Here is a 13,944-nt window from a genome sequence, read left to right as displayed (position 1 = left end):
GACGTATATAGTCGTGCGGCGGTCGGCAAGTGGTTAAAGAAAGAGAAAGAGTTGGTGGAAGGAGGGTCCACTACATTTTTAACAATAAGATCACGTAGTGTAGTGGCTCGTTTGTATATGATTAGTGGTTTGTCTGGCAGGATACTCTGAAGATGTTTGTCTCCTCTCAGAATATGCCAGTATTTCTTCAATATTTTTTCAATATCTTTATGTTGTACATTAAAGTCTAGAATCAGCGCCGGTGCCTCTAACATTGGTGATGTTTTTTTTTGGGTATGAATCATGGCCATCCTATCTAGAGATTGAACTGATAGAATTTGTTGGTTGATAAATTCTGAGTTGTAACCTTTCTCCACAAATAACTTCCCAATTAGGTCAGCTTGTGTCTTAAAGTCGGAATCCTTCGTGCAGTTACGTCTGATTCTGATTAGCTGCCCTTTCGGTATATTAAAAAGCCATGGTTTGTGGTGACAACTAGTGACAGGTAGGTAACTGTTTCTTGTCACTTCTTTGAACTGTGTTTTAGTGATGAGTTGATTATTCTCAATGCTAATTTCTAGATCCAGAAATTGAATCTGTTTAGCGTTGATTTTCCAAGTGAGAGTGATATTTCTATCATTCTTATTCAATCCAATCAAGAATTGTTCCAGTGAATCTTTGTCCCCATTGCATATAATTAAAATATCGTCGATGAATCTTTTGTACAATTCTAATTGGCAGGGAGTATTGTACTCTTCCCATTGAGCCATGAAAGCATTGGCCACGCTGGGAGCAAATTTGGCTCCCATAGCGATGCCTGTGATCTGTTTGTAGAATTCTTGTTGGTGCCAAAAATAATTGTTTTTAAGGGAAAAATCTATACATTTAATCAGGTACTTCCTTTGTGTGTGATGTAGGCTGGTGAATAGTTTCAGCACCCATTTTGTGGCTTCACATGCCTGACGATGTTTGATAATAGTGTACAGGGAGGAAACATCAGCGGTGGCTAATAAAGTTATCCCTTCCAGGACAGTTGGTGATTCCAATAGCTGTAAAACGTGTTTCGTATCCTTGAGTTAGGCTGTTGTACTTTGAACGGCTGACTGGATAAAGTTGTCAATATATTGGCCTAATCTTGATGTTAGTGAATTTATGCCGTTAACAATAGGTCTTCCTGATGGATTCTATTTGTTCTTGTGTATCTTTGGGACAGTATAGATCACTGGAATTCTGCATGAATCTGGTACTAAATATCTAGCTTCTTTATTGTTTAAAATTGACTTCTTAACTCCCATCTGGACGATTTGTTCCAGTCCTCGTTTAACCTGTGGTGTGGGATTTTTTGAAAGTTTAATGTATGTGGACGCATCTTGAAGTTGACGCTCAATCTCATTCAGATAATTGGCTTTAGTTTGAAGCACTACTCCTCCTCCCTTATCAGCTGGTCTGATTACTAAATCTTTTCTCATAGTTAATGATCGTATGCCTTTTTTGATATGAATAGGGTCCTTGATGTTTTTGATCCTTAATTGGTCCAAATCTTTTAAAACTAAATCTCTAAAGACTTTGATGTGTTGGGGATTGAATAGAGACTTATTCCGTAGGGTGCTGTGTTGTACTGTACCTTGTGCTGCTGGTCCTTTAATACTCCTTGTCTGAGGATTGCTAAGAATAGCTTTCTTGATACTTATTTTTCTTACGTACTTACAAATTCCAATGTAGGCGTCACATTTATTTAAATTCTGAATTGGGGCATATTTAAGGCCTTTATCTAGGACTGCTAGTTCTTCTTTACTTAGCTCTTGTCCACTAAGATTAAAGATGCCTTCACCGACTATTTGCGCTTTCTTTTGGATTCTCTTTCCTGCTCGGTGTCCTCTCTTGGTTCTGGTGTTCTTCTTGGATGATCGTCGTATTGTCGCCTTCTTGGTGTATCGTGCCTTTCCTGTTGGTATCTTTTTGGGGACTGACGTGTGTGTTCTTTTCTCCGTTTCGGTGAGTGGTCCCTCCGGCCTCGATCTAAAAAATCAGCCCCTTGTCTGTCTTGTTGTTAATAGGATTGGCGATATCAGTATCATGATGAGTCTGATGTCTTAGTGGTTCAAACCTATTGTAGGTTTGAATTGGACTCCTCTCCCATCTATTGTGTGGGTAAGGATAGGCGTAGTCCCTAGTGTCCCTTTGGTATCCCTCGTACTGAGGTCTACCTGATTGAGATCTTTCATAAGGGGGACCATTAAAAGGTCTGTTATGTTGAGGTCTTGCATAATAATCATCATTTTGGTGTGGTTTCCTAAACGGCTTCTTGAAAGGTTTTTTCTATTGTTCCTTGGAATTTGATATCTATAATTATAATGTTCTTGATGCTCTTAATTTCGTCTTGGTGTGAGGTAATCTTCTTTCCTCCATCCACCAGATGGTGGTAGTAAGGAGGAGGTACTTGCTATTGGTTCTTCAATTCTTACTTGGCGTTCTGGGGTGGAGTAAGTCGAGGTGACCAAAGGGTCCTCAAGCTTAGTCTGCCATTTAAAAACCTGGTCCGCCTTATAATCCGAACAATCTCTGTGGCATTTTTTGGTTTTTCTTTGTTGCACTTCAAGGTCTTTGGCAATAAGGTCTTTATTCATTTGGTTAGCTAATAGATTAAATTCAGTGGAGGATTTGTGAGGTTCTATTTTAAGTTTGAGGTCTTCTATCTGCTGGTCTATGTAGTGCATTTTTCTACGTTTTCTTTTTAACAAAAATTCTAAACCTTCTATGCTTTTCTTATTAAAGAATTCATACCACTCATCGATGGACTCTTTGTCCATCGATATGCAGATCGAAGCATAGTAAAAATAGATGTGCTAATAGTGACAAACAAAAGTTCATTCACAGAAATAAATCATCAGTAGGTACACATCAATAGTGTTAGTGTTCATAGATATTCTTCCATGGTTGCAGTGAGAAATATAAACGTGGGTAATCTTTGTGCAAACGTGCACCAATTGTGCACCAATGCGCAATTATTCATCTACCCCAGACTACGCAAATATGGCGTCCGAGTCACTTCCTATTACCCACTATAAAGGAACTGTGATTGCAACTAATCAGATTCCCTGAGGAAGTCACAAGGTCACGTGACGTAACACATAGGAATTTTTGCTAGCCGACGCATCCGTTTGTCAGTACCCTCTGACCCGGTTGTTGATACCGCAGACCGGAAGTATCGTACTTGGTGACGGCGGCCCACCGCCTTGCACTGTGTCACTGTATGCACTTTAATGTACAGTGCTTTTTATTCCAATAAACATCCATTTTTATACTACACCATTGGAGGCCCCCCTATGTTTCCTTCTTTCTCTTTGGCATGATTCCTGGGATCTTGAGGCAAGCCTGATGGGTATCCACTAAGGACGTCAATCCACCTGATGCCATCCACTAGCATTCAGCAGCATCCATCACATTCATCCCCACTGTCATCCAGTATTTCCTACAATTAAGGCTTTTATCAAAGCCCTTTAAGGTAAGGGCACTGAGAGCACGTTTGCACAAAGATTACCCACATTTATATTTCTCACTGCAACCATGGAAGAATATCTATGAACACTAATACTATTGATGTGTACCTACTAATGATTTATTTCCGTGAATGAACTTTTGTTTGTCACTATTAGCACATCTATTTTTACTATGCTTCGATCTGCACATGTTATATTATTTTATTCATTTTCTATCATCCCACCATTGGGTATTTCCTTCCTTTTGTACACCATTTCCCGGATGGGAATATCTGATGATTATTTCACACAGTGACTTAGTGCACCATTTGGCACATGTTATCTATGAGAAAAAGTTTCATTTTTATTGTTGTGTTCTGCGTGAAATCATTTGTTTATGTATTTATTCTGTGGTGGTTATGTGTACACTATAGATTTTGCAGCATTACACTTTAGGCTATTTAAATTGCACCTAATTTATGTGTCACTTTTTTAGTAGCGCAGAGGTCCCCTCACGGTTGTCTATTATTTTGCTTCACACTACTTCACCTTTGCAGCCACTATGGAAGTCTTTAGTTTTATGGAACAAAGAAAGATTAATTTAGATGAAGTTTTTTCCACACAAACTAAAGCCAACAGTGATCTGGCTAGTTTGGTATGGAAACTTGGACACATCATGGAAAAAAAAGTTAGCCTATGTTGGGATACCAACACTTTTGAACGCTATCTTAGAGAGAATATAGTGTCCAGAAGGCTTAGATGGGAACTGCCACCCAAGGATGGACTCATGGACAAAGAGTCCATCGATGAGTGGTATGAATTCTTCAATAAGAAAAGCATAGAAGGTTTAGAATTTTTGTTAAAAAGAAAATGTAGAAAAATGCACTACATAGACCAGCAGATAGAAGACCTCAAACTTAAAATAGAACCTCACAAATCCTCCACTGAATTTAATCTATTAGCTAACCAAATGAATAAAGACCTTATTGCCAAAGACCCTGAAGTTCAACAAAGAAAAACCAAAAAATACTACAGAGATTGTTCGGATTATAAGGCGGACCAGGTTTTTAAATGGCAGACTAAGCCTGAGGACCCTTTGGTCACCTCGACTTACTCCACCCCAGAACACCAAGTAAGAATTGAAAAACCGATAACAAGGTCTAGTAGATAGTAGATAGTAGATCTAGTATCATCTAGTAGATGATAGGCTCAGCAATGGCAGGCAATGCCAAGCTGCTGCTAACAAAGCAAACAGAATATTGGCATGCATTAAAAGGGGGATCAACTCCAGAGATAAAACGATAATTCTCCCGCTCTACAAGACTCTGGTCCGGCCGCACCTAGAGTATGCGGTCCAGTTCTGGGCACCAGTCCTCAGGAAGGATGTACTGGAAATGGAGTGAGTACAAAGAAGGGCAACAAAGCCAATAAAGGGTCTGGAGGATCTTAGTTATGAGGAAAGGTTGCGAGCACTGAACTTATTCTCTCTGGAGAAGAGACGCTTGAGAGGGGATATGATTTCAATTTACAAATACCGGACTGGTGACCCCACAATAGGGATAAAACTTTTTCGCAGAAGAGAGTTTACCAAGACTCGCGGCCACTCATTAAAATTAGAAGAAAAGAGGTTTAACCTTAAACTACGTAGAGGGTTCTTTACTGTAAGAGCGGCAAGGATGTGGAATTCCCTTCCACAGGCGGTGGTCTCAGCGGGAAGCATTGATAGCTTTAAGAAACTATTAGATAAGCACCTGAATGACCACAACATACAGGGATATACAATGCAATACTGACACATAATCACACACATAGGTTGGACTTGATGGACTTGTGTCTTTTTTCAACCTCACCTACTATGTAACTATGTAAGTACCTCCTCCTTAATACCACCATCTGGTGGATGGAGGAAAGAAGATTACCTCACACCAAGACGAAATCAAGAGCATCAAGAACATTATAATTATAGGTATCAAACTCCAAGGAACAATAGAAAAAAACCTTTTAAGAAGCCGTTTAGGAAACCACACCAAAATGATGATTATTATGCAAGACCTCAACATAACAGACCTTTCAATGGTCCCCCTTATTAAAGATCTCAACCAGGTAGACCTCAGTACGAGGGATACCAAAGGGACACTAGGGACTATGCCTATCCTTACCCACACAATAGATGGGAGAGGAGTCCAATTCCAACCTATAATAGGTTTGAACCACTAAGACATCAGACTCATCATGATACTGACTATTGCCAATCCTATTACCAACAAGACAGACAATGGGCTGATTTTTTAGATCGAGGCCGGAGGGACCACTCACCGAAACGGAGACAAGAACACACACGTCAGTCTCCAAGAAGATACCAACAGGAAAGGCACGATACACCAAGAAGGCGACAATACGACGATCATCCAAGAAGAACACCAGAACCAAGAGAGGACACCGAGCAGGAAAGAGAATCCAAAAGAAAGCGCGAATATTTGGGGAAGGCATCTTTAATCTTAGTGGACAAGAGCTAAGTAAAGAAGAACTAGCAGTCCTAGATAAAGGCCTTAAATATGCCCCAATTCAGAATTTAAATAAATTTGACGCCTACATTGGAATTCGTAAGTACGTAAGAAAAATAAGTATCAAGAAAGCTATTCTTAGCAATCCTCAGACAAGGAGTATTAATGGACCAGCAGCAGAAGGCACAGTACAACACAGCACCCTACAGAATAAGTCTCTATTCAATCCCCAGATACATGATAACCAACACATCAAAGTCTTTAGAGATTTCGTTTTAAAAGATTTGGACCAATTAAGGATCAAAAAAATCAAGGACCCTATTCATATCAAAAAAGGCATACGATCATTAACTATGAGAAAAGATTTAGTAATCAGACCAGCTGATAAGGGAGGAGGAGTAGTGCTTCAAACTAAAGCCAATTATCTAAATGAGATTGAGCGTCAACTTCAAGATACGTCCACATACATTAAACTTTCAAAAAATCTCACGACACAGGTTAAACGAGGACTGGAACAAATCGTCCAGATGGGAGTTAAGAAGTCAATTTTAAACAATAAAGAAGCTAGATATTTAGTACCAGATTCATGCAGAATTCCAGTGATCTATACTGTCCCAAAGATACACAAGAACAAAGAGAATCCACCAGGAAGATCTATTGTTAACGGCATAAGTTCACTAACATCAAGATTAGGCCAATATACTGACAACTTTATCCAGCCAGCCGTTCAAAGTACAACAGCCTATCTCAAGGATACGAAACACGTTTTACAGCTATTGGAATCACCAACTGTCCTGGAAGGAAGAACTTTATTAGCCACCGCCGATGTTTCCTCCCTGTACACTATTATCAAACATCATCAGGCATGTGAAGCCACGAAAAGGGTGCTAAAACAATTCACCAGCCTACATCACACACAAAGGAAGTACCTGATTAAATGTATAGATTTTTCCCTTAAAAACAATTATTTTTGGCACCAACAAGAATTCTACAAACAGATCACAGGCATCGCTATGGGAGCCAAATTTGCTCCCAGCGTGGCCGATGCTTTCATGGCTCAATGGGAAGAGGAAGCGGTACATAACAATACTCCCTGCCAATTAGAATTATACAAAAGATTCATTGACAATATTTTAATTATATGGAATGGGGACAAAGACTCACTGGAACAATTCTTGATTGAATCAGAATGATAGAAATATCACTCTCACTTGGAAAATCAACGCTAAACAGATTCAATTTCTGGATCTAGAAATTAGCATTGAGAATAATCAACTCACCACTAAAACACACTTCAAAGAAGTGACAAAAAACAGTTACCTACCTGTCACTAAAAGTGCTATGTGAGTGGATGCGCTGCTCCCATCTGTGCTCTCTATATTGCCTGTGTATGTGCTATCTCAATAGCCTAATTTGGTTCACCATCCACCTAACAGGTTATATCTCATTTATACAATAATCATATGTTTGTATAATTCATCACATGTGAACAACAACTTAATCCAAATACTTTAAATCATATAAAAAGTCCAGTGACATATGTCACATCATGATAGACTCTTCTTCATATGTGTTGCGAATCATCCGTTATAATTGCCGTGGGCGGCGTGCTCTTGTGTGTGGTATCAGATTAAAAGTGACTTAGTGCTTCACCACCACCTGTGAGATTTGCCACTCACCAGATTAATCTTTAAAACTGCACCTTTGGTTCATTAACAGGGATAACCACTCCACTCAAAGGAAACTTTTCTCCAATATCTATACCAGGTCCTCAATGTTCCTCATGCAAACGGATAAAAAACCATCATCGTGCAATAACGTTTAAAACCTTTATTCCATACATAAAAAACACTTTGCACTCACATTTCCAAGTGCCATTAGGCCGGCACCGAGCTTTTCCCGCAGTTAAGGACGGGTGGGCACTGCAGCCCGGTTCGTCTAGTGTGTGCTAGATGGTCTCCGTTGCCGCTTACGTTTTCCCCTGTTTGCGTTCGCGTCCTCTCCAAACCCCGTTCGTTCCCGGTCACGTGGGTACGATAATCTCCCAGGCTGCTGGGAGATTATCGTACCCACGTGACCGGGAACGAACGGGGTTTGGAGAGGACGCGAACGCAAACAGGGGAAAACGTAAGCGGCAACGGAGACCATCTAGCACACACTAGACGAACCGGGCTGCAGTGCCCACCCGTCCTTAACTGCGGGAAAAGCTCGGTGCCGGCCTAATGGCACTTGGAAATGTGAGTGCAAAGTGTTTTTTATGTATGGAATAAAGGTTTTAAACGTTATTGCACGATGATGGTTTTTTATCCGTTTGCATGAGGAACATTGAGGACCTGGTATAGATATTGGAGAAAAGTTTCCTTTGAGTGGAGTGGTTATCCCTGTTAATGAACCAAAGGTGCAGTTTTAAAGATTAATCTGGTGAGTGGCAAATCTCACAGGTGGTGGTGAAGCACTAAGTCACTTTTAATCTGATACCACACACAAGAGCACGCCGCCCACGGCAATTATAACGGATGATTCGCAACACATATGAAGAAGAGTCTATCATGATGTGACATATGTCACTGGACTTTTTATATGATTTAAAGTATTTGGATTAAGTTGTTGTTCACATGTGATGAATTATACAAACATATGATTATTGTATAAATGAGATATAACCTGTTAGGTGGATGGTGAACCAAATTAGGCTATTGAGATAGCACATACACAGGCAATATAGAGAGCACAGATGGGAGCAGCGCATCCACTCACATAGCACTTTTAATTTAATTTTTTCTCTGAAAAATTTTTTGGATGCAGCAGCTATAAATATCACTTACACCATTTTTGATAGGATAGTTTTTGCGCCAGTGACACATATATTTTCACAAACCTACCTGTCACTAGTTGTCACCACAAACCGTGGCTTTTTAATATACCGAAAGGGCAGCTAATCAGAATCAGACGTAACTGCACGAAGGATTCCGACTTTAAGATACAAGCTGACCTAATTTGGAAGAGATTTATGGAGAAAGGCTACAACTCAGAATTTATCAACCAACAAATTCTATTAGTTCAATCTCTAGATAGGATGGCCATGATTCATACCCAAAAAAAACCATCACCAATGTTAGAGTCACCGGCGCTGATTCTAGACTTTAACGTACAACATAAAGATATTGAAAAAATATTGAAGAAATACTGGCATATTCTGAGAGGAGACAAACATCTTCAGAGTATTCTGCCAGACAAACCACTAATCATATAAAAAATGAGCCACTGAGGGGGCGTGGCCGACCGGAGCTGAAGATGGACGCCTGATCTCTCAGCTTGTCACACAGGGGAAACTATAGAGCTACACAGGCCGCACAGCTACTTCAATCCGGAGCCATCCTCACTCCTACAATGCCAGAGAACATGGCCAGTGGGTCTAGGAAGAGAAATCCGGAATATAAACCAAAGAAACTCACCGAATTCTCTTACAAGCCGGCGGAGCAGGTCAGTGACTTCCAAGATGGCGCCGGCCCGGCCGCGCCGCGGGACTCTTACACTGATCTACCAGACGAAATCCTGGTAGATAATGTGCCATCCGACCCCCCAACACTACCCCCGCACCCTCCGGAGGGTGATTACCTGCTTAACAGCCCAGCAAAGGCCAAAATGAGGCTCGATACGCCGCCGCAGCGGCCGCCCACTGCACAAATTGAGGCCCAGGCTTTCAATCCCCTTCTCGCCAACCAGGCCCTACATTCATCCATGGCATCCTTTCCTACCTCAGGCCAGCCTGTGATGGATACCACGTTAAAAGACATGCTGATGTCACTACAAACCTCCCTCATGACAGATCTCTCTTCAATGTTCACTAAAATCTCCTCAGACATCCACTCACTTGATAACAGAGTGTCATGCATTGAAAGGAATATGAGTGAATGCACGTCCTCAGTTAATGAGGTTATTGATGCGTGTGAGGATGTGAGGGAAGAACAAAAATGGGTTCGCGCCAAGCTGGCCGACTTAGAGGACAGATCTCGCAGGAACAATATAAAGCTACGTGGAGTCCCTGAATCCATCATGCCTGCAGATCTACCACGATTCGCTAAGGAAATGATGCACGCCATCATACCAGAAGCATCACCCAGGGACCTGATAGTAGACAGGATCCACAGAATAGCCAAGCCATCTCACCTTGCGGCCTCCATTCCTAGAGATGTATTAATGAGAGTACACTTCTTTCACGTCAAAGAGAAACTTCTGCTGGGGGTCAAACACAAATCACCGCTACCTTCACCCTACACAGAGATCCAATTCTTCCCAGACCTTTCCAAGTATACGCTCCAACTAAGAAGAAGCTTAAACCCGATAACTAAAGGTTTGCAAAACCATAAAATACCATACAAATGGCGTCACCCAGCAACTATTCTAGTCACGAAGAATGGCCAAAACCATGTCATAAGCGACCTCAACAAAGGCATGCAACTTCTCCACCACTGGGGGATACTTCTCGAACCCCCCAAGACCAACCCACCGTACAGTGGCCCGCTTCCAGCCCGCAACCGCATAGATCATCAACACAGATGAAAGACCCCGGAAGATCCTACGACAGTAGGCCTAACAACGTCTGGCAATATCCCCTGGAATGTGACGAAATGATCCCTTACGATCTCAGCTCCCTTCGTTACTAACTGTTTATACCCCATTTTTTAGAGGTTGAAACGGTGTAGGTTACATCACCTCTACTTATCCTTCCACAATCCAGCAGAGTTACTTTACCAGCAGTCTGATCATTAACTTTTTTGTTACTTTTGTTTCTTTATCTCCTCTACTCTCTAGTGTGATTAACGTTTTGCTCTATTTGCAGCCCATTTTGATCTAACTATCGTCAAGCCCAAGGACTACAGACCACTCATCACCAGTCCAGTAGTCCAGGATCCTCCACATCTTAGATCAAACCGACGGACAGTAAGTGATTGTTTCACTACTCCCTTTACTCTACACCCTCACAATGCCGCTCAACATATTATCGCTTAATGTCAATGGCCTGAATCACCCGGCTAAACGCCATTCACTATGGAGAACCGCCAAAGCTCTACATAGTGACATTCTTTGTATACAAGAGACCCACCTGACACTGTCAGATTCCTCTCTATGCAAAAACCACCAATTTCCTACTATCTACCAAGCCTGCCACTCTACCAAATCTAGAGGCGTCCTGATAGCAATAAAAGACACTGTGGACTTCCAACTATCCAAGATCCTAATAGACCCTGAAGGTCGATACTTGATAGTAGTGGGTACCATCAACAAAGTGCCCTATACGCTTATTAACATTTACGCCCCGAACACACACCAGATGAAATTCCTACATAGAGTCATACGCTTAGCCAAACCAATCAAGAAGGGTCACCTAATCCTATGTGGAGACTTTAATATTGCCCCTGACAACAACATGGACACCACATCACCAGCGAAGAGGCGAATATCACCATTGAAGAATTTTTTATCCTCACAGGACTTGTTTGACGTATGGCGCTGTCATCACGGTTCAGAAAAGGACTTTACTCACTTTTCCCCCAGACACAATTCTTACTCATGGATTGATTTATTTGCAACAGATAAATGGCTATTACAGAATGTATGTCAATCTGCGATACACGCCACGACATGGTCAGACCACGCTCCAATATCAATTTCGATCACAGATCCTAGCCCACAACGCAACACGTTTCTCTGGCGTGCAAACAATTATATACTGCAAAATGTAAACTACACAACAGAGATCTCCAATCATCTCACAGAATTTTTCGCTATAAACAAAGGATCGGTGTCTGACCATGGAGTGGTGTGGAGTGCCCATAAGGCCTTCATGAGAGGTACGTTAATAAAACTAAGCTCACTTCACAAAAAGAAGAGGACGCAGCGTATAGACGAACTAACCTCCCAAATTACCTCCCTAGAACAACAACACAAAGCCAATCCCCGTACTCCACAAACCCACCAGCTACTATCCCTCAGACAGGAGCTGAAAACATTACTTCTACATGCGTTCGAATTCCTTCAGCGTAAATTAAAAGCTACTTCTTATGCCACCTCTAACAGAGCAGGGAAATCTTTAGCAATGAAACTTAGAGGTAAAAGAACCAAAACGAAAATATCTCAGATATTCCACCCCCACACGAATACCCCCCAGTCCAACCCTCAAGACATAGCCAATGCATTCAGTGACTACTATAGTGATCTTTATAATCTAAAACACGACCCTACCACCCCACAGCCATCTCCAGACGAGATTGATCAATTCCTCCACTCCATACAATTACCAACCTTGACTAAGACACAACTAGAATCCCTTAACAAACCATTTACAGAACAAGAAGTCAGAATGACAATTGACTCCCTTCCTAACGGGAAAGCTCCAGGACCTGACGGCCTCACACCCGAATATTATAAACAATTCTCATCAATACTTGTTCCCCACATCACGGAGCTCTACAACAACGCTGCCTCCTCTTCCAAATTTCCTAATGACTACTTAAATGCTTTAATAGTCACGCTACCGAAGCCAGGGAAAGAACCCAACACCCCCAAAAATTTCAGACCAATATCCCTTTTAAATCTTGACTTAAAAATTTACGCTAAGACCATTGCTACACGCTTACTAGATATCATACCCACTCTCATTCATAGAGACCAGACTGGTTTCACAAAGGGAAGGCAAGCGCCAGATGCCACCAGAAGAATGATAAATTTGATACACCATGCGGAGACCACCGGAACGCCTTCTCTGCTCCTATCCTTAGATGCAGAGAAGGCGTTCGACAGGGTCCACTGGCTCTACCTTAAAAAGGTCCTCCAGAAGTTTGGTTTTAAGGATCACATCCTTAGAGCTGTGTTGGCAATGTACACCACTCCATCAGCCCAGGTATTCACGAAAGGTATGCTCTCAAAACCATTCCCTATTACAAATGGCACGCGTCAAGGCTGCCCGTTATCCCCAATTATCTTTAATCTACTAATGGAACCCCTGGCACAACACATCCGCTCCAATAAGAAAATATCTGGTCTAACGATAGGTAATACTTGCCACAAAATAAGTCTCTTCGCGGACGACGTTATACTAGTACTCACGAACCCCATATCCTCCCTGGCAGAGGCACAAAACACACTAAATTGGTTCAGCAAGGTCTCATATTATAAGTTAAACAAAACCAAATCATATGTTCTCGACCTTAACATAGACGCCACAACAAAAATCTTGCTTCAACAACAGCACACCTTTACATGGGCAGACAAAGATATCACATACTTAGGAATTCAACTTACAAAATCAACCAGACAACTTTATTCTTACAACTTCCTCCCACTTCTGCACAAAATCAACAGTGACACACAACAAATAACGAAACACGAACTCTCCTGGTCGGGTAGAATGGCGGCCTTTAAAATGGAATGCCTCCCCCAAATATTATACTTCTTTTGCACGTTGCCCATCCCAATACCCTCCTCATTTTTCAGGTCCCTTCAATCACTATTCAACAAATTCCTATGGAAGGGGAAAAAACCCAGATGTGCCCATGCAAAACTTATTAAACATAGACTGGCAGGAGGCGCAGGCTCCATAGACTTTAGAGACTACCACCTGGCGACCACACTTGCTCAACTACCGGTATGGTTCCAACCTAACACTCAATCTCTCTGGGCCCTGATAGAAAAATCTTTAATTATCGGTTCCAATCTTAAACACTGGATACTAAGCACCCCCTTGGGCACACGTATCTCACCCTCCATCTCTCCACCCATGAGGGCCTCAGTATACGCCTGGAAAAAATTGGCCACCCTTTCCGACTCCATTCCCTCAACGGCACTCCTTAACGTACCCCTAGAAACTCTTCACCACCTCTCACCGGATCTTAGACTCTCCCAATGGACCCTCAAGGGTATACATTCACTACATCTCCTCATACAAGGAAATACACTTAAATCCTTCTCCCACCTACAAC

This window comes from Aquarana catesbeiana, linkage group LG02 (assembly GCF_042186555.1).
Source record: "Aquarana catesbeiana isolate 2022-GZ linkage group LG02, ASM4218655v1, whole genome shotgun sequence".
Lineage (NCBI taxonomy): Eukaryota > Metazoa > Chordata > Amphibia > Anura > Ranidae > Aquarana > Aquarana catesbeiana.
The sequence above is the reverse complement of the archived record's forward strand: the minus strand, read 5'-3'. Positions refer to the sequence as shown.